This window comes from Bos indicus, chromosome 4 (genome assembly GCF_029378745.1).
Source record: "Bos indicus isolate NIAB-ARS_2022 breed Sahiwal x Tharparkar chromosome 4, NIAB-ARS_B.indTharparkar_mat_pri_1.0, whole genome shotgun sequence".
Taxonomy (NCBI): Eukaryota; Metazoa; Chordata; class Mammalia; order Artiodactyla; family Bovidae; genus Bos; species Bos indicus.
In genome coordinates, this window is record NC_091763.1 from 26,957,017 (window position 1) to 26,977,884 (window position 20,868).

A 20,868-nucleotide genomic window follows, 5' to 3' on the forward strand; every position below is an offset into this window, starting at 1 on the left:
GCGCACCTGAGAGGCTAGCGCCTTCGCCTCACCGTCCTCGGCCCGGCCGCGGGCAGCCCAGGGGCCCGGCACGAGGAACCAGAGCCCCGGCCGCCCGGCCAGCACCTTGCGTCGCGCGTGGGCGTGTTTCGCTTCAGAAATCCCGGGTCGTCTCAGGCGCCCCGTCCTTCCCCGGGAAACAATCGCCGGTCCGGCCCGGAGTTCCCCGCCGCTCGATTCCAGGCGGCTCCCTGGGTTCCCCAGTCCCTTCCGCGTCCTTCCCGGGTCTCGGCCGCGCGGCCAGGTGTCCCCGCACCCCGCGCTGCCCCGCGCCCGGGCCTTCCGACTCTCCAGTGCTTGGGTCCGCGCTCGTGCCGCGGGTCCAGCCTCTCTTCCCACCCGGCTCCGCCCAGCCTCCGCCGCGCCGGGGCTCCCGGCCCGGCCTCCCAGTCTCCCTCCCACCTCCGCCCCCCCACCCCCTCCCAGAGAGTTGCTATTTTTAGCCAATCCTCCGCGCGCCGCCACCGGCTCTGCTCACAGCTCGCAGCCGCGCGGCCGCCCTCCCAAACCAGCCCCCAACCCCGCGCCGCGGTGGCCGCGGCGGCGGCGGCGGCGCATCCCGCACATCGCGTAGCGCGCACCCCGCGCACCCCGCGCACCCAGCCCGCCCCGCCGCGCCCGCCGCCCTAGCCGCCGTCTCCTCCTCAGGCGCCTGTCGCGGCCGGTAAGTCCCTGCTGGCGGAGCAGCGGCGGTCCCTGAGTCAACTTTCAGTCACCCCTTTGCTTCTGCTTCGCCATTCTCTTCTCCGCGAACGATGGCTGTTGGGCGAAGGGGGAGAAGTTAGGGGGTCGTCGGAGCGGGGCGAAGGAGGGCGCGATAGCCCTAGCGGGAGCGGGCGGAGGTGAGTGGCACCACAGCCTGGTCGCCGGCTGGTGCCCGGGGAAAGCCCTGGGAACGGGGGCCGAGCGTCCTCCGGATGCTCCGCTGGATTCCTGGCTGGGGCTCCCCAGGTTAACAGAATCCTAGTCGGGACCCCGACACAGCTTGCCTGGCATCTCGCAGCCCGGAGGTTGGTGAGTTTAAGGGCGCCTTTGTCACAAGTTCGGGGCCAGGTGATGCAGACCTTGACATTTGCTAGTCTGAGGCGAGGGTTCATGCCCCCCACCCCTACCCCGACACACCCCCTACCCCCAGTGGATGTTGGAGTCGAGTTATGAATGAAAAGTTTGTACTGCCAACGTGTTGCTTGAGGGGAGCAACACTTAGTGGGGGTACCTTTGACGTTTCGTGGGGGACCTCAGTTCCAAGTCCATACATCTGAATTCTGTGTTTAAGAAAAGTTCTGGAGCCTGGGGCATGGGAGATAAAGCTGTTGCTTGGCTAGTAGAAGGAGAGTGATGAATTGTTAACTTCCCGAGGTAAACTGGTTAATTAAACGCCACCTGAGGGTGTCACACGGGGACCTGAGGGAGCCGAGGAGGGACAGGGGCGCTCCCCGAGTGCCGAGCGGGCGGCGGTGGTCCGGCTTGGGAGGTTGTTCCCTGGTCTGCAGTGAGCGGTCCGGGGTCAGAGGCCTGGGCGCGGGGACCGGAGCGGGACGGGGGAGAGGAGAGGAGCTGTGGGAGCCGAGGACGCGGTTCCCGGGCTGTGGAACTGCAGATTCCGCAGAGTCTCCCATGCTCCAATTTCCGGAAGATCCTTCGTGTTTGTTTCCCCTGCCGGGGAGGTGTGTATAATCTCCTGAACGGAACTTTTAGATTAAGTAACTGTAACATTTTGAAATCTGTGAGAAATGAAGTATCTACACAGACCCCATCGTATGTCTGTGTTGTGTGTAGTAATGCATGGGTATATGTAAAATGTGGGAGTGAGGTAAGAAGGGCTTTAAAAGTTTAACTGGAAAAGAAAATGAAGAGTTAATTTTTTTTTCTCCCCAAGTGGCATAACAATGCTTATTCAACAAATATTCTTGAAGTGCTGAGATTTATCATAAAGGTAAGATTTAGGAATTACAGGTATTTGGAATACAATTATGTTTTCAAATCTGGCAGTTATTGACATCTAGGAAAAGGGAATAGGTACATAGAGAATCTATATTAAAGAAAAATAAATTATTTGGAAAGAAAATCCTTAGACATCTGAAAAGGTCTGGATGTTATTTTCTGATGTTCTAGAAATCTTTTAAATCCCATAATTAATAACAGCACAGAATAAGTTGCAGTTGGTAAATGAGGACAATTAAAATTATTATGTTTGGAAGGGATATCTTTTGAACTACTCTTTGGTACTTTGGATGTTTATTATGGAAATTATTGTGATATTTGCTTTTTACCACAGATAATTAGTCCTTCTTTTCCTTTTAAACCACTGTTCCAGTTTGGATCAATTTAATTACTCAAACATCAAATCACTGACATGCCTTCTGGAAACCATTTGTTTTTGTTTTTTTTTGGAAGGCATTTGTATTTAAAATGTTTAATAAGAATATTATATTTTAAAAAGGACAATAATTTTGCAGTTGTAAAGTTTTCTTGTAATTTATTTTCATCCATTTTGTTTGAATGAGGCAAATCTCAAGAAGAGAAGCATTTTCTTGGGATATGTTATTTTCTGTGTGGGGAAAAAGTGAATGTTTTCATGTGTGTTTCAGTCTCAAACAGGTGCATATAGAGTAGGAATCCTGAATCTGACTTTTGATATCAGCCTGCCAGCTAGAGGGAGAGATGCTTTCCCCTCTCTCTTCCTGAATCGGTCATCCCCGCTACAGATTGGACACCGTTAGATGCATACATGGTTGTGCAGAAGCAAGTTGAGAGTTTTAAGCTAAGTACCAGTTTAAGATTAGGAGGGGGGTGGGGTTGTGCTTCTCTTTTCTTCCTTCAGTCTTCTTGTTTCTCTCCTTCTGCAATTGATGCAGCCTATTGGTCTGGTCTTTATTGGAAAAATCAGAGCAAATAACTCTGGCTGGAGAATGGCATATTAAACGGCTGTCTTCTGTAAAAATAAGAAAGGCTCTTCCGAAATTAAAAAGGTTATTTTATAAATTGTTGCAGACTGTCGTAATTGTTTTATGCTCATTATTATAGTAGAGTTGCTTTGTGAAGTTACTGGCACCATCTGTAAATACTTATTGTGTATATTTGTCATGTGTTTGGATAATATTTGGGTTTTAAGGAGTTTTAAATTATGAAGGTAACTGACCAGATAACCTTTTTAATTAACTAGTTTAAATGATATACATAGTTCACATTTATATTAACCTCTGTGTTGAAGGTTGTTTTAGGGTTGCAAAGTTTTCATTTCTTTTTATTAGCATTACTTCTATTTTGAATTTGTTTAAATATTACAACATATTATATTGTAATTTACACTTGCTCAGTGGGGAAGGTGTAGGTTATTCTTAAATAGCGATACGGAGAAGTAGCTAACAAGGAGAGTCATTTGAGAAGCATATGGACATCATAAAATCCTTCTGTATGTAGCATCTGTACCTTCTCATTAGTGAAATATTGTAGTCATGGACATTTTTTGTTATTACATCCAAATATGGCTTTTTATTTTTGCTTCCATAGAATGTTTTAAAAATGTAATTTATATGAGTATTAAGTTAGTGGGAGCTTTTATTGTTTGAAACCCTTTCCTTTCAACAAAGACATCATACTTAATTTTTATTGCAGGTATCCACTGATACATACTGTTGTTTCCTAGCTTGTGATTATAACTGTTACCTTTTTCTGGTGATTCTTCAAAACATTTGAGACATAGGTAGGAAGATACATCGTTCTCATTTTTAGAAGGAGGCAGCAGGTACACTGATAGACCCAAGGTCACACACCAGTGAATCAGTGTGAAGCTGAGGATAACATCTATATTTCCTGTATCCTGTTCACAATGGCAAGCTGCTCCCATGGCTATGTTATGACATTTCCATAAATTAAACTTTCCTAGATGTTTACGTAAACCTGCCTTTTTTTTTTTGGCTCCACCTCAGAGCATACTGAATTTACAAGATGAGGGATCAAACCTGTACCCCCTGCAATGGAAGTGTGGAGTCTTAACCACTGGACTGCCAGGGAAGCCCCAAACTTTCCTAGATGTTTAAAACGCTGAACTTGGTAGATGTGCGGGTAGATTTTATGCCAGTCAATATAGTCCTATTTTGCCTGCTGGTTGGGGAGAACCATGACTCTAGTAACTGGTTTTAAATCAGTTATGCCCACCTCTGAGGGGTGTCCATTCTTGCAGTCAGTCCATATCCCACACATCCCTTTGCCCCCTTATCAACTGCATGCTGCCCTTTTATTGATCAGAGCTGCTTTGAAGTTTATCAGCATAGTTGTTAAGCTTGAGGATCATCAGGCTCACTGGTGAGAGAACTCAGAATGTGATTTTTGAAGAGAGTATTGACAGAGAACAGTAATGGAAGTCCACTATATAAGCAGCTAGTATCAATTAAGGTACATGTTGTTTGGGGTGTTAGGACACCCACTTTCTTATATTAGCTCTGCTTCTTTAAATAGAGAGTTTATGCAGTTATTTAGTCATTTCTTTCTGTGTAGACCTCTTTTCTTGATAAATCAACAAAAAGAAAGGGGGATGGTATGAGGAGGGAGGAGGGAGGAGGGTTCAGGATGGGGAACACGTGTATACCTGTGGCGGATTCATTTAGATATTTGGCAAAACCAATACAATATTGTAAAGTTTAAAAATAAAATAAAATTAAAAAAAATATATATATTAAAAAAAAAAGAAAAAGGATAGCAATTTGTTCTTCTGTAGGGAAGGTATTAATACTTTTATGACTTTTTCTTCATGCTCCCAGAAAACCTCTCCTTCAAATTTCACCAGAATTTTTGGGAATAATTGCCCACATGATTTGTAAGAGCCAAGGTGATAGACTTTTGATATCAAATTATTAGATTTAAAAGTGGAATACATTATCCAGGATGCAGAAGAAATCTTTGCAATTTCATAGACTATTGTATTGATAATATGTAATCTTACACAAGCTCTCATGTATTTGATGATATTTGATGAAAGTACTTCCAGTATTTTTGAATAAGCAGATGGTACCAGGAGTTCTCTACTGTATTAGGTTAATATATGTGTGCTTGTGTGTATGTGTATACACAAAACTGTTCTTTCCCCCAAATGTATGTTTTATGAGAGCTCATTAAAATCATTTTAAAAAAGTGAAATATTGAAAAAGAAGTGACTATTCAAGGGTGACTTGCTGTTTACTATAATTAATTCTGTTTAGAACACCCAAAGAAGAAAACTCCCATTCTTCATATTCTTTGCTGCACCAGAGAGAGTATAGACTGATGGTGAGATTGAGAAAAGTCGAGGTTACTGGAAATGATATGTTCTTTGCGTTTCTACAGAATCTGTGGTAAGAAGATGGGTGTAGACTAGTATAGTTTGAATGGAATAGTGATGAGTGGAATTTGAATTGGCCACTAGAAGAAGAATAAGATTCAAATCACTCAAATATCACTGAAGATATTTGGTAGCAAATCATCGAAATTAACTTTAGTTACTTTAGGTACTACATAAACTTAGTAGACGTTATTGACTCAGTTTGTTTTCTATTGCTTTGTAACACATTACTACAAATTTAGAAGCTTAAAAAATGCATTCTTACGATCTCAGTTTCATTGCTCAGGAGTTCACACGTGGCTCAACTGGATCCTCTGTTCAGGGATCTCACCAGGTGTTCGTCAGTGCTGCTGTGTTATGAGAGATTCACTGGGGAAGGACCTGCTTCCAAGCTTTCTTAGGTTGTTGGTAAAATTCATATCCTTGTGATTGTAGGACTGAGGTCACCATTTTCTTGTTGGCTATCAGAGACCACTCCCAGCTCCTAGAGCCTGCCTGCTGTTCTTTGCCATGTGACTCTCTCACAGGCATGAGTGACCCTCTAACAGCATGGCATCTGCTATTCAAAGCCGATTAGAAAGAGTCTTTTGCTCCCATACGCTATGGGAGTAACGTGACATCACCTTTTCATATAACAATCTAATCAAGAGTGACATCCATCACCTTTGCCATCTTTTATTTATTAGAAGCAAGGCACGTGTTCTACCCAAACTTAAGGGGAGGGAACTATACAAGGACATGACTCATTGGAGGTTGCCCTGGCATATCTCCACTGCATTGACTAGTTCGCAGAATCTCTGGGCTGGACAGCAGACCTGGCTTAGAAGCCACTTAGTCAGAAAGGTGCTCAGAATCACTCTGAAGAACTGATTCCATCAGTGTTGGCACACCAACTTCTAGAGGGGAAGGTGGACTCTTTCTTAAGAGAGGATACACCATATACAATAGTGGCGTTCAGTTGTTTATGGCCAGAAAGAATGATGTATTCACTGCTACAGAAGGAAGGAGAAATATTATGAGCAAATGACTGCTTAAGGAAATGATGAAGTTTTTGACCAAGGTAGGCATGATGACCATCTGGAGATGGGATTGAACTGTAGAGTAGCTAGAGCTATGCAACTCTTTAGAAAGAAAACTCTTTTGGGATTTAGGAGAATGGTGGTGGAGAGGCCTCATTTAGGAATGGTTATAAGGAAGGAGTCTGAATTACTGGTGTGAATGTTAGTCTAGGAATTAATTAGTCTCCAATGTATTCCACATGGGAAAGATTTTTAAGGGACTGTGTCCACAAATCCTTACAGGGAACCAACCCTGTGATTTGGAGTCCCACAGCGTGGTCTCCTTTTATCTTAGAGGGTAGGGACCCTCTTAGGTCCACTGTACATATGTGGCCCAGTGACTGTGGGGCATTGTTTAGGGGAATGGGGGTCAGTTGAGCATAACTAATGTCCACACTCTTTGCAGGAATGATTTTATCTAATCTTCCTCTCATCTCTAGCAACTGAGTTCGAGTTTCCCTAGTTCCACCTCCTCTTTCTTCCTTCCTCTCTCCCCAAATAAATGGAGGCTTTGAAAGGTGAAATGCTAATAGTCATTTAGATAGGAGTGGAACTAGGGTTTGAATGTAGGTCTGATTTCAAAACCCATAGTCTTGTAATATACATCCCATACTTACATGCAGGAAGCGAAGTTTCCAGGGCAAAAGCTTTTTTTTTTTTTTCCATTGAAATGAATGTCAGCACTACAGTTGCTCTTGGATTCCTTCATTCATCTTGAGAGAGCTGGGTACTGGAAGATGAGAGTTAGAGAGAGGAGTGAGAGAGTGTGCTGCATCATGCATTCTTTTATTTTCCCAGCAGGAAGTACAGATTATCCGTATCCCTTCCATATAAAAAGTAAGAATTTGAAAAAAAAAAAGTAAGAATGTGGAGTGGAGTCTCTGTATTTTTATTTCTACTTATCGTTTTGGCAGAAATCAAAAACTCTGTGTCTCCTTTCTCTCCTATATGTAGATTTCTCCTGTTAAATTCAATCAGGAAACTATGAATTCTCATTGCCTTTTTGGTCATAAGGTTCTTTCTATAGCTTTTTCAGTAGATGCCACTGTTTTGATCTACTTGAAAAGTCTATTGAGACATTCCTCCTTTGTTCTTCTGTTACTCAGTTCCCCTTTCTACTCTGTGGTGCCTCTGAATTCTATTCATAGATATTCTACTTTTTTCCCCTTCTGTTTTATGTACTTAAATCTCTTTTTAAATGGATCCAGTTCCATTGATCAGAATCATTGGCCCAGATCCCCTTGCTGCTCTATTGCAAAATACAAGCTCAGTGTGGGACTCATCTGTATTCTGTTAATTTTACAAAGTTGTACCCTGTGTCCCAGCATGGATTGAGGAAGATTTCCTGGGTATTTGAATATTTCCTTTAAGATTTCCCTGGGTATTTGAATCAAAATGTAAATATTTAAAACTGAGTATCCCTGAACTGCACTCTGATTTAGGTAAGGTGTATACCTATGAACCATTTATCTGTGGCAGGTAGGTAGGGTATTGGGATGGTACCATCGTGGCTCAGGTGTCTGCCCTTCTGGAGTAGGACTGTTCTCAAACAGGGAAATTGTGAGCCATTCAGCCTGATTATGGGTGACTGCAGTAACTTAGAGCAAGCTACAGCTCAGGAATTTTTTAAATAAATACATTTCTTCACACAGGTTTTAGATTTCTGACTGAGCTTAGGCTAGATTTGACTCTAAAAGCCAAAGCTCCTTAGTGTGACACCTAGGTTCTTTCAGAGACTGGACCTAGCCTAGCTTTATTATCTTTCCATTTTTAACTCTTGCCACTCCCTGCCTTACACCTTTAAGGATTTAAGCCTTAAGCTTGGAGCTACCAAGTGGTTTAGATTTTAGATGATGGGAAAGACAGCTTGAGAGAATAAATCAACCTGTAAAGAAAAGATGTGCATGTATGCATGTGTGAGTGCATGAGTTCGTGTATGCATGCACGTGGTGGGTAGGGAGCAAGTAGTAAGAGCATTACAGTTTTTCAGTTCCTGCACCCATGAATTCTCAAGGCTGTTTTATCACTGATTTTTCTGGGATTATGTTATATGAGCAATAAATTGATTTCTTAAATTGAATTTCTGCCCCTTGCAGTTAAGAGAACTCTGTAGTAGAGATTTCTGTTAGCCAAGCATTTGCAGTGTGTTTTTTGAACCTACTACTCCCAGAACTACCATATCCATCTCTTACCTAACTCACACTTTCCTCCTCTGTGGTTTTACTTAAGAAACTGCCCCTTTTCTGCTTTCCTTTGTCTCTGGGCCCAACTTATGTCCTTCTTCTTTTGTGATGCTTCCTCTTGATTTCGGCAGCTCACGGTGATCTCGTTCTTCTCTGAGTCCTGCAGTAATTTAGGACTATGACAGTGGTTCACACAGGCTTACAAGTTGAATTTTAGTATCAATTTGATTAAGAAAATCCATAATAAAAAAAAGGCTACCATATGAGTAAAGTCTTTACAAAATTGGCCTTTTATTACTCAGAACAGCATCTTTGTACTTTTGAAATATGGTGTGTGAAAGTCATTCAATTGTGTCCAGCTCTTTGTGACCCCATGGACTATACAGTCCATGGAATTCTCCAGGCCAGAGTACTGGAGTGGGTAGCTTTTCCCTTCTCCAGGAGATCTTCCCAACCCAGGAATTGAACCCAGGTCTCCTGCATTGCAGGTGGATTCTTTACCATCTGAGCCACAAGAGAAGCCCAAGAATGCTGGAGTGGGTAGCCTATCCCTTCACCAGTGGATCTTCCTGACCCAGGAATCGAACTGGCGTCTTCTGCATTGCAGGCAGATTCTTTACCAACTGAGCTATCAGGGAAGCCCTTGAAATATGGTAGTATATTTAATATATGGAACGATTTAAATACATATTTGTGATTTCAATTCCTCTGTGGCTCACTAGAGAGAGGTCCAAGGCCTTCCACATCTAGATATAAAGGAGAGAAGAGAAGGGTTGGCTTCTTAATGAGCACTCTCTTTAAATAAGACACCATAGGATGAGTGGTAGCAAAGCTGACTGGTCTGAATAGTGTGAATCTGTGCTGTGCTGTGCTTAGTTGCTCAGCTGTGTCTGACTCTTTGTGGACTGTTGCCTGCCATGCTCCTCTCCCACCATGTCCATGGGGATTCTCCAGGCAAGAATACTGGAGTGGGTTGCCATGCTCTCCTCCAGGGGATCTTCCCAACCCCGGGATAGAACCCAGGTCTCCTGAATTGCATGTGGATTCTTTACCATCTGAGCCATGAGGAAAACCCAAGAATACTGAAGTGGGAAGACTATCCTTTCTCCAGGGGAACTTCCTGACCCAGGAATTGAACTGGGGTGTCCTGGATTGCAGGTGGATTCTTTACCAGCTGAGTTACCTGGTAAGCCCAGTGTTAACCTAGGTTATCCTTATTAAACATTTCACTTATGTATGTAGGTGGAGAAGGCAATGGCACCCCAGTCCAATACTCTTGCCTGGAAAATCCCATGGACGGAGGAGCCTGGTAGGCTGCAGTCCGTGGGGTCGCGAAGAGTTGGACACGACTGAGCATCTTCACTTTCACTTTTCACTTTCATACATTGGAGAAGGAAATGGCAACCCACTCCAGTGTTCTTGCCTGGAGAATCCCAGGGACGGGGGAGCCTGGTGGGCTGCTGTCTCTGGGGCTGCACAGACTCGGACACGACTGAAGCGACTTAGCAGCAGCAGTATGTATGTAGGAACACAGTACAAAATACAAACACTTTTACTTACAAATTTCACAAATTGTAAAACCAAAGCCAATGAGAAAATATTAAATGTGAGCAACAGAGTTGATGAAATTAAATGATATTGTATTGTTGAAATTACATTGCCAGTGTTGGATTTAAGAGTATAAAAGATGTAGCCTCAGATTCTATTCTTATTTAATCTGTTTCGGTTTTATATTAATATAGAACGTGTCCTTTTAAAATGTAGATTAAAAATTACCATCAAGGCTTCGTTTGCTGGTTCAAGGTAATCAGACTTCATATGTGATGAAAACTCTTACCAGTAAATAATCTTCAAATGTCAGTTTTAATGAAGTGTCACCATAACTTCTTTTTGTTCTCTTAAAGATGTGATTAGCATTGTGAAGTTCCTGAATTCTAAATCAAATGTTTAAGCTGTACCCAAAGACTGCAGGAGTGGAGAACAGGCCGTATAGGAGCTCCATATAGGAGACAGGATGCACACATCACCTTCACTCTCAACATGGTGGTGATTGTAACCACTGTAGTGCGGGCGCTTTTGGATACCTCTGCTACCCTGCGTTCCCCGTGCATGCTAAGTCGCCTCAGTCGTGTCCGACTCTTCGTGACCCCATGGACTGTAGCCCACCAGGCTCCTCTGTCCTTAGGAATTCTCCAGGCAAGAATACTGGAGTGGGTTGTCATGCCCTCCTCCAGGGGATCTTCCCAACCCAGGGATTGAACCCGTGTCTCTTATGTTTCCTGCATTCGCAGATGGGCTCTTTATACTGCTGGTGCCACCTGGGAAGCCCTACCCTGTGTTCTCTAATGACTCAATTCATCCTCACTTCCCCTGCCCCAACCCCATCAGACTTTATTTATTTAGCAAACTATGTAGGCCTTCACCTAGTACATGCATGATTGAGAACACCAACAGCAGATGCCAGAGTGAAAATTCATTGGTGGTATTTAGTTTTAAGATGCTTATCCAGATATTAATTAGAATGCATTTTTTAGATTATCATTCCAATGAAAACACAAAATGGAAGAAATAATTCCACATCAAACTCAGTGGGTCTCAGGTTGAAGACATAGTCTCAAATATTAATTGCCACTTAAAACATTTTACTTCTTACTCTTGTGTTGTGTGTCATTTTTGTTGTTTAGCTGCTCAGTCGTGTCTGACTCTTTTGTGATCCCATGGACTGTAGCCCACCAGGCTTCTCTGTCCATGGGATTTCCCAAGGAAGAATACTGGAGTGGGTTATCGTTTCTTTATCCAGGGAATCTTCCTAACCCAGGAATAGAACCTGCGTCTTTGGCATTGGCAGGCAGATTCTTTACCACTGAGCCACTGGGGAAGCCCTGTGTGTCATTAGCCAGGTTATAAGCCCCTTGAAGGCAGAGCGAACTTGGTTACTGCTTTTTGTTTTCTTCTTCATCACTAAGTGCATTTCTGATAGTTGGACCCAATACCCAATACCCAAGTATTTGGTTTTTGATCAACTCTTTATAGTCATTATTTCTTACTGTTCTTGTGAGCTCCTTGAATGCAGGGAATGTTTTGTTTTAATCTATGGATTCCAAATTCCTAGCATAGTGATGCTCACATGAGGAATGCTCAATAAATTGTTCTGCAAGAAAGAATGGGTGAGTTATTGGCTTTGTGTGTGTGTGTATGTGTGTGTGTGTTAGTGTCATCTTTCACATACAAGGCATCTCCAGTAGCTGTATAGATCAGTGCTTTTCAATAGAAATATTCTCTGTCTGTGACTTTTGAGCACTTGAAAAGTAGGGAGTTAGGCTGAGAGCCCGCATCATTTATTTTTAATTACATATATATATGTATACACACACATGCCTGACAGACACACACCCACACATACACACACATAGACACACACATATATATACTTATAAAATATACAGTAGTAGCCCTTTGGGGCTTCCTGGGTGGCTCAGCTGGTAAAGAATCTGCCTGCAATGTAGTAGACCCTAGTTCAATTCCTGGGTCAAGAAGTTACCCTAGAGAAGGGAAAGGCTTCCCACTTCACTATTCATGGCCTTCCCTGGTGGCTCAGGTGGTAAAGAATCTGCCTGCAATGAGAGAGACCTGGGTTTGATCCCTGGGTCAGGAAGATCCCCTGGAGGAGGGCATGGCAACCCTCTCCAGTATTCTTGCCTGGAGAATCCCATGGACAGAGGAGCCTGGCAGGCTGCAGTCCATAGGGTCACACAGAGCTGGATATGACTAAAGCACCTAAGCAGTAGCAACAGCGGTCTTTTATCCATGGTTTCACTTTCTATAAGTTTCAGTCACCCATGGTCAACTGTGGTCTGAAAATATGAAATGAAAAATTCCAAAAATAAACAATTCATAAGTTTTAAATTGCATGCCATTGTGGGCAGTGTAATGAAATCTCTTGCTGTCCCACTCTGTCCTGCCGGGGATGTGAATCATCCCTTTGCCCAGTGTATCCACACTGTATATGCTTCTGGCCTGTTTGTCACTTAGTAGCTTTCTTAGTTTTCAGATTGACTGTCTCATTATTGTAGTTCTCGTGCTCAAGTAATCCTTATTTTACTTAATAATGGCCACAAAGTGCAAGAGTAGTGATGCTGGCAGTTTGGATATTCTCTTACTGTGACTAATTTATAGATTAAACTTAGTCCTAAGTGTGTGTGTATACACACACACACACACATGCACCCACACACGTATGAAAAAACATAGTGTATGTAGAGTTGGTACTGTCATATTTTCAGGCATCTTCTGAGGGTCTTGGAATGTATCCTCTGCAGATGAAATGGGGATGGGACTACTGTACAATCATGCCAGTAGGCAGCCTAGGTCCAGATATAATGACTCCATTCTCAAACTCATTTCTTCACATCTGCAGCACAGCTACGCTTTTTGGTTGTACTTGAATATTATTCTTATTTCTATGCCTTTAAACATGGTGCAGTACATTCCATCAGTTTGGTTTCATTCTTTTCCCAGATGCACTACACTGCATGTTATCTCTTCGTTCATGTCACCATCTGATTTGGTTTCTCATCATTTCCTTATGAGTCTACAGGCCTGACACTGACTGCTTTACTAGATAAATTTTATATTCACTTTTTTTAATGGCTCAGATTTCCTTGTATTTGCTAGTCCCGTTATTTTAATCATTTCTTTCCTAATAAACCTTTTAAACTTGGATTCTCCATATCACTATGATGATCATAATCTAAAATGATGTTTATGCTATGCTAGCCTTTATTTTGGAGAAGGCAATGGCACCCCACTCCAGTACTCTTGCCTGGAAAATCCCATGGACGGAGGAGCCTGGTAGGCTGTAGTCCATGGGGTCGAGAAGAGTCAGACACGACTGAGCAACTTCACTTTCACTTTTCACTTTCATGCATTGAAGAAGGAAATGGCAACCCACTCCAGTGTTCTTGCCTGGAGAATCCCAGGGACAGGGGAGCCTGGTGGGCTGTCATCTCTGGGGTCGCACAGAGTCGGACATGACTGAAGCGACTTAGCAGCAGCAGCCTTTATTTGATGTAGTAATGTATGCTGATATTCTGAAAAGATTTTGAGTTCACCATATTCTTAAAAAATGTATTTGGATATTCCTTCTCTTCTGTTGATTTCTTTGCCTTTCTTGTTCTTTTACCCTTTCTGGTATAGGAGAAGAATGAAGAAACATCATATGAATTTAAAAACATTATATAACTCAATCCATATGTAAGATGTAATTCCACCATAACAAGCTTCACAGCTGGTGTCAAAATACATGAAATAAATACAACAGGATTTTCTATTTAGAATGGGAGAAATTACTTCCAATAAGTAGCCAAAATCTTTTATGCGACTGTGGCACTTCCAGAGCAAGACTTAGAGTAAAATCCGTCATAAATTTATTGAGGTTCAGTGTTGAGTATATTCATGTGTATTGTTTCCGTTAATTCTTTCAAGAATGCTGAATCTAGTAATATGTGATGGTTATAGAGACTTAATATTCAAATAAATAGAAATGAATCTGCTGACAAGCAGAAACACTTTAGAATTTTCCATTCATCCTCTACTGCTGGAGATTTAATAGTTGTCTTATATGGGAAAATTTGAATGCACAGATTTTGGCATGGGGACTTCTTGCTTTTTGTTCACTGTATTTTAGACTAAAATAGTAGTTCCCAAACTTGAGTGGGCATCAGAATTCCTTTTCAAGGACGCTGAGTTAACCTATTTCCAAAGGAGTTTGCCTTTATTAGGTTTTCATCTTGAAGTCTGCTTTTTCTCTTACTACCCAAAAGACCCATCTCCTTTGTATATTTTAATTTCCACTTTCATTTTACTATAGAGCTACTCACTGAAAGAACTTTTAGGTATGCTTTTGAATAGATTTCACAAGACAGGAGAAAAATTCAGTAGCTGTGTATAGAATTTTGCACTCGTGAATCGCCTACTGTGCTGTGGTTTTATGATTGCTTTCATCTACCTCTTAATGATGAGAACTGCTTTGTTATCTTCTCCATCTAACCTTCCTAATAAACATTCTCGTAAAAGCCCAAATGATGTATATTATGTTAATTGCTCATTTTGAGCTGGTTTGGGGAGCAATGAAGGGAACATTGTTTTGTGACTTGTGCTATAAATATAATTTTAATCTACTTATCTGTTTGACCCAATTTTAAACAGTTACCTACATTAAATATTTGATGAATTTAACTTTGTAGTGAAACAGCAGTTGTTTCCTTTTATTTATAAAGTTCAGCAAAAGCCATTGCTGAACCTTGTGAGATATTTCTTTACTAGAACATCATTTTCAAATTATTGCTTTTTCTCTGTGAAAACAAATGTATTAAGTTCAACTTAAATTATATTTTCTGTAGCATAATGCTAAGACTACTCAAGCCAAATAGAAAAATGTAGGCCACGTGGCATGAGATATCAGAAGAGTGGTTTCCAGATTTTAATTTCTCTAGAATAGTAGCTCAGAAATATTCTTCTGTGAATTTATCATTTTCAAGTAACTATTGAAAACACGGTAACATTTATTTCTGTTTTTCTTACGTATCTTATAAACTTTACTGGGTTCCCAGGTGGTTCAGTGGTAAAGAATCTTTCTGCCAATGCAGGAGATGCAGGTTCAGTCCTTGAGTCCAGAAAATATCCTTGGGAGGAAAATGGCAACCCACTCCAGTATTCTTGCCTGGGATATCCCATGGACAGAGAAGCCTGGTGGGCTACAGTCCATGGGATTGCAAAAGAGTCGCATAAGACTGAGTGACTAAACAACAAAAGCAGTCTCATAGACCACATTCTACATTACCAGATTAAACAATAATATTTTAAAGAAGTTTACATAATAAAAGCAAATCTCTTATGTTTATTCATGCAGTTGTTATTGTCAGTGCTCATCCTTCTATTTATTCCTTCATTTACTTTCATGCTTTTCACACCATTTTCATTTGGTGTCATCTTACTTCTGTGTGAAGGACTTCCTTTAACCTTATATCACAGGTCTGCTGGTGATGGATCTTTTCAGCTTTTGTATTTTTGAAAAGATTTTAATTTCACCTTAATTTTTAAAGATTTTTGTTGGATATAGAATTCTAAATTGGCCTGTTTCTCTTTTAATACTTTAAAGATGTTGCTCCACTGTTTCTCTCACTTGCATTGTTTTTTTAGTGAGAAATCTGCTGTCATCCTTGTTTTTGTTCCTTTTATATATAACATGTCTTTAAGGATTTTCCCTTTTTCATTGGTTTTGAACAATTTGATATATGATGTGTCTTGGTTAAACTTTCTTTAAGTGTCATGTTTTGGGCTCATTGAACTTATACCTGTGGGTTTATAATTTCCATCAAGTTTGAAAAAACTAAGTCATTATTTTTTGAGAACATGGCTTCTTTTTTAAAAATTTAATTAATTAATTAATTTATTATTGTGGACTTTCTGTAGTTGTGGTGAGCAGGGACTACTCTTCATTGTTGTGAGCAGGCTTCTCATTGCAGTCGCTTCTTTTGTTGTGGAGGAGAGGCTCTAGTTGTCTGGGCTTCAATAGTTGTAGCACACAGGCTCTAGAGCACCTGGGCTTCAGTACTTGTGGCACACAGGCTCAGTGATTGTGGCTCAGGGGCTCTAGAACATCAGCTCAGCAGTTGTGGTGCACAGGCTTAGTTGCTCCACAGTATGTGGAATCTTCCCAGACCAGGGATTGAACCTGCATTGGCAGGCGATTTTTATCCATTGGGCTACCAGGGAAGTCCAGTCGTTACTTCTTCAATTGTTTTTGTTTTCCCTCCTCTCTTTTAGGAACTCCAATTACATGTATATTAGAATTACTGATGCTCTTTTAAATTTTTAAATTAATTTTTATTTGTTTCATTATGGGTAGTTTTTATTGCTGTGTCTTTAAGTTCACTACCAATAATCACACTTCAGTTCACTTCAGTCACTCAGTCGTGTCCGACTCTTTGCGACCCTGTGAATCCAGCATGCCAGGCCTCCCTGTCTATCACCAACTCCCGGAGTTCACCCAGACTCATGTCCATCGAGTCAGTGATGCCAACCAGCCATCTCATCCTCTGTCGTCCCCTTCTCCTCCTGCCCCCAATCCCTCCCAGCATCAGAGTCTTTTCCAATGAGTCAACTCTTCGCATGAGATGGCCAAAGTACTGGAGTTTTAGCATCATTCCTTCCAAAGAAATCCCAGGGCTGATCTCCTTCAGAATGGACTGGTTGGATCTCCTTGCAGTCCAAGGGACTCTCAACAGTCTTCTCCAACACCACACTTCAAAAGCATCAATTCTTCAGTGTTCAGCCTTCTTCACAGTCCAACTCTCACATCCATACATGACCACTGGAAAAACCATAGCCTTGACTAGATGGACCTTTGTTGGCAAAGTAATGTCTCTGCTTTTGAATATGCTATCTAGGTTGTTCATAACTTTCCTTCCAAGGAGTAAGCATCTTTTAATTTCATGGCTGCAGTCACCATCTGCAGTGATTTTGGAGCCCCAAAAAATAAAGTCTGACACTGTTTCCACTGTTTCCCCATATATTTCCCATGAAGTGATGGGACCGGATGCCATGATCTTCGTTTTATGAATGTTGAGCTTTAAGCCAACTTTTTCACTCTCCACTTTCACTTTCATCAAGAGGCTTTTGAGTTCCTCTTCACTTTTTGCCATAAGGGTGGTGTCATCTGCATATCTGAGGTTATTGATATTTCTCCCGGCAATCTTGATTCCAGCTTGTGCTTCTTCCAGTCCAGTGTTTCTCATGATGTACTCTGCATATAAGTTAAATAAGCAGGGTGACAATATATAGCCTTGACATACCCTTTTCCTGTTTGGAACCAGTCTGTTGTTCCATGTCCAGTTCTAACTGTTGCTTCCACACTTAGTGTGTTTTTAATCTCATACATTGTAGTTTTCATCTCTTGAAGTTTGGTTTGAGTGTTTTAAAAGTCTTCCATGTCTCTCTTTAATTGCTTCGAACATATGGAGTAAATTTATAGTAACTGTTTTAATGACCTGGCCTGCAAATTCTAACATCTCTTTTAGTTTTTGGTCAGTTTTTTGGGTTGATTTTTTTCCTTATTATAGGTTATATTTTCCTACTTCTTTGCATGCCTGGTAATTTTTGGTGAATACCAGACATTGTGAGTTTTACCTTATACAGTGCTGGATATATTTTATATCTCTATAAATCTTCTTGAGCATTTTTTTTTAATGGAATGCAGTTACTTGGAAACAGTTTGATCCTTTTAGATCTTTTTTTTTAAGATTAGTCTCTGAATCCTCTACCCTAAACTTGGTGAATTATCAGGTTTTTTTGCTCTGGCTGGTGGAAGCCAGCACAATTCCCTGCATTGTGTGTTTCTTTTCCTTGCTGTGGGTTGTTTCCTCATATATATATGCTGATCAGTACTCTGCTGAATAGCTGCAGAGGTATCTACAGATCTTTAGAGATTGCTCTCTGTTTGGCTCTCCTCCCTCTCATACTCTGTCCTCACGGTTTTAGCTGCTCTGATTTATCCGATTTCTCAGATACATTTCTTCAGTTCAGAGTTTGTGCCAGGCTCTGCCTCAATTTTCCTTTCCAGAGCCAGTGTCTGGAAGTTGGGTGAGTCATAGGGCTAATGTCATCAGTTTCCCATTTCTTAGGGTTCACATTATGCTTTTCTTGTCTTTTTTGAAAAATAATGGTTTTCAGTATCTTGAAAACTATTATACAGTAGTTTCATTTTTTTTCAGGCAGGGGGGCAGTTCCCATCATTGTTACTGTCTTGATTGGAAGTAGGTATGCTCCATTCATTTGCTCTTTCGTGTAACATCCTATTGGTTAAGGTAATTTTGGACACAATTTATGTATTTAATACTCAATTTAATCCAGTTTATTGTAGTATTCTTTCTACTTTTCAGTAGTTTCCAAACTTACTGTAATGAATTCTTTGTAGTGTAAACATATTTTCAAAAATTGTTTTAATAGTTATGTCCTACATTATGCTTGATGATATTAATCACTGCCCTGGCCAATCAAAACTATTTTTTTTTTTCAAAACCATTCTTAAGGCAAGACATTCATGGAGTGGGTTGCCATTTCCTCCTTCAGAGATCTTCTCAACCCAGTGATTGAACCCATGTCTCTTATGTCTCTAATTTGGCAGGTGGGTTCTTTACTGCTAGCACCACCTGGGAAGCCCATTCAAAAATTAAGATGTTAAATTTGTTAAACATAATAATTTATATGCTTTTAAGTGGATAAAAAATGCTACTATAGGGAAGTACCTAATTTTTCTTGTTTTTGTAAGGAAGGTTGAAGCTAAAAAGCTTTTAAATAATATACTCTTGAATTTGTAGATCTGAATCATTATAAAACAGCCAATAAATTACTGTCTTAAATTCTATAGCCTTTTAAGGAGTTCCTCATTATATATATATATATATATATTTTTTTTTTTTTTTTTTACAAGATTCTATAGTTCATGGATAAGTCTTAAAAGAATGTTCACGTATCAAGCAGTAGTGAACCATGTGCTGGTGAACTATTTCATTTTTAGTTTTTTTCTAGCATTTGATAAAATATAGTATTGTGAACTAATATGAGAATAAGTGTCAGAATTCAGGAGCATATCTGGCTATAGTGCATACTTATTACTTAAAGAGTTTTCTGGCAGTAAGGGCACAATTGACTGTGTTAATTTAAAAGAATCTTTGAGGTAGTATAGTTCCATATGCTGTAGGAATATGTCAATGATTTTTTTTATTTTATAATTTGAGTTTTTAATGCAGTCTTTTGAAAGCTAGTTGTTAAGCATGGCAAGAAGACTAGAATTCCTTTAGAATTCTTAGGAAAATAATTTTGTAAGAACAGATTAAAATTAACTTTAACTTTCTTCAGCACTGTCATAAATACCAGCACGATGAAGCCAAAATTGTGGCAATGTTACATTGCTATGTTTCCAATATTTAAGCATAAAGGTTAGGCCAGATTTATATTCCCTTGTAAAACTGAACCAAAATATAAATTATTTATAGAACTTTAAGAACAGAATCTTAAAAAACTGAATGCCACTCTGTGGAGGAGACCGCTAGTTGTCTCACAGTATCCCCTTTCTCCACTGTCCTTGGATGTAGAGCCCCTGAATTTTCACTGGGGATAGACCCCTACAGAATAAAGATGACATTTCTCAGCCTCCCTTGCAGCTAGGAATTATGCCATGTGCCATATAGTGCTGGTTGTACAATGTAAGCAGAAGTGACTTGTGTGACTTCCTGATGCCCATCAAAGGCTTGGGGTGCACTCTCCTTCCCCTTCTCAATGGCTGGGATGTGGATATGGTGGTATACTCACTTGGACCTTGCTGAAGAGGCCAGCCCTATAAAAATGGCAGAGCAACATGATTTTTTAAAAAGGCTGGAATAGTGATGATGACTTTTTGAAGCAGAGCTGCCATAACAGCTTGGGGTTTCATATGAGTGAGCAAGAAACTTCTAGGGTGTTTAACTAACTGTGTCCATGCTCTAGCTGTGTCTGACTCTTTGTGACCCCATGGACTGCAACCTGCCTGGTTCCTCTGTCCGTGGTATTTTCCAGGCAAGAATACTGGAGTTGGTTGCTATTTCCTTCTCCAGGGGATCTTTCTGACCCAGGAATCGAACCCATGTCTCTTGTGTTTCCTTCATTGCAGGTGGATTCTTTACCACTGGGCCACCTGGGAAGTCCTAAGCCACTGTTAGTCTTGTCTCTGTTACATATCAGCAGTTTTTTCTTTATAGGGAATATAAGTAATTCCATTTTAAAGTTGTAAGCTTGAGAACAAGTGGTCTTATAGAGATCCAAATTTCTTCAAGGGATCTCATTTTTTAAAAATTGCACTATTTATAAGCTGAAGAAAGAAAGTGAAAGTCGCTCAGTCATGTCCGACTCTTTGCAACTCCATGGACTATACAGTCCATGGAATTCTCCAGACCAAAATACTGGAGTGGGTAGCCTTTTCCTTCTCCAGGGGATCTTCCCAACCCAGGGATTGAACCCATTCTTTACCACCAGGGAAACCCATCTGACTCTTTTTCTGAGAAACTTAAAGATTTGAGGCACATAATCTTACTGACTTTTGAAGGAAACAATGTTTGGGAAGAGAGAGAGACCTTTATCTTTTAACTTTGTACTTTGCTCACAGTTAGCAAATATTTTTTTCCATTTTCCCATGTTTTTTATTTCATAGTTGTCAAAGTCAAATCCAAAG

At 40.8% G+C, this 20,868-nt stretch overlaps 1 protein-coding gene across 11 annotated transcripts in view; it reads left to right on the forward strand.

Moving 5' to 3' along the window:
• Positions 1-576: 576 nt before the first annotated feature.
• Positions 577-20,868, forward strand: part of HDAC9 (histone deacetylase 9) — a 1,049,156-nt gene continuing 1,028,864 nt past the window's right edge. For all 11 annotated transcript variants that reach the window (XM_070787186.1, XM_070787187.1, XM_070787178.1 and 8 more), the window contains exon 1: positions 577-703. The gene's annotated coding sequence lies outside the window, so the exon portion shown is untranslated. The remainder of the gene's footprint in view (positions 704-20,868) is intronic.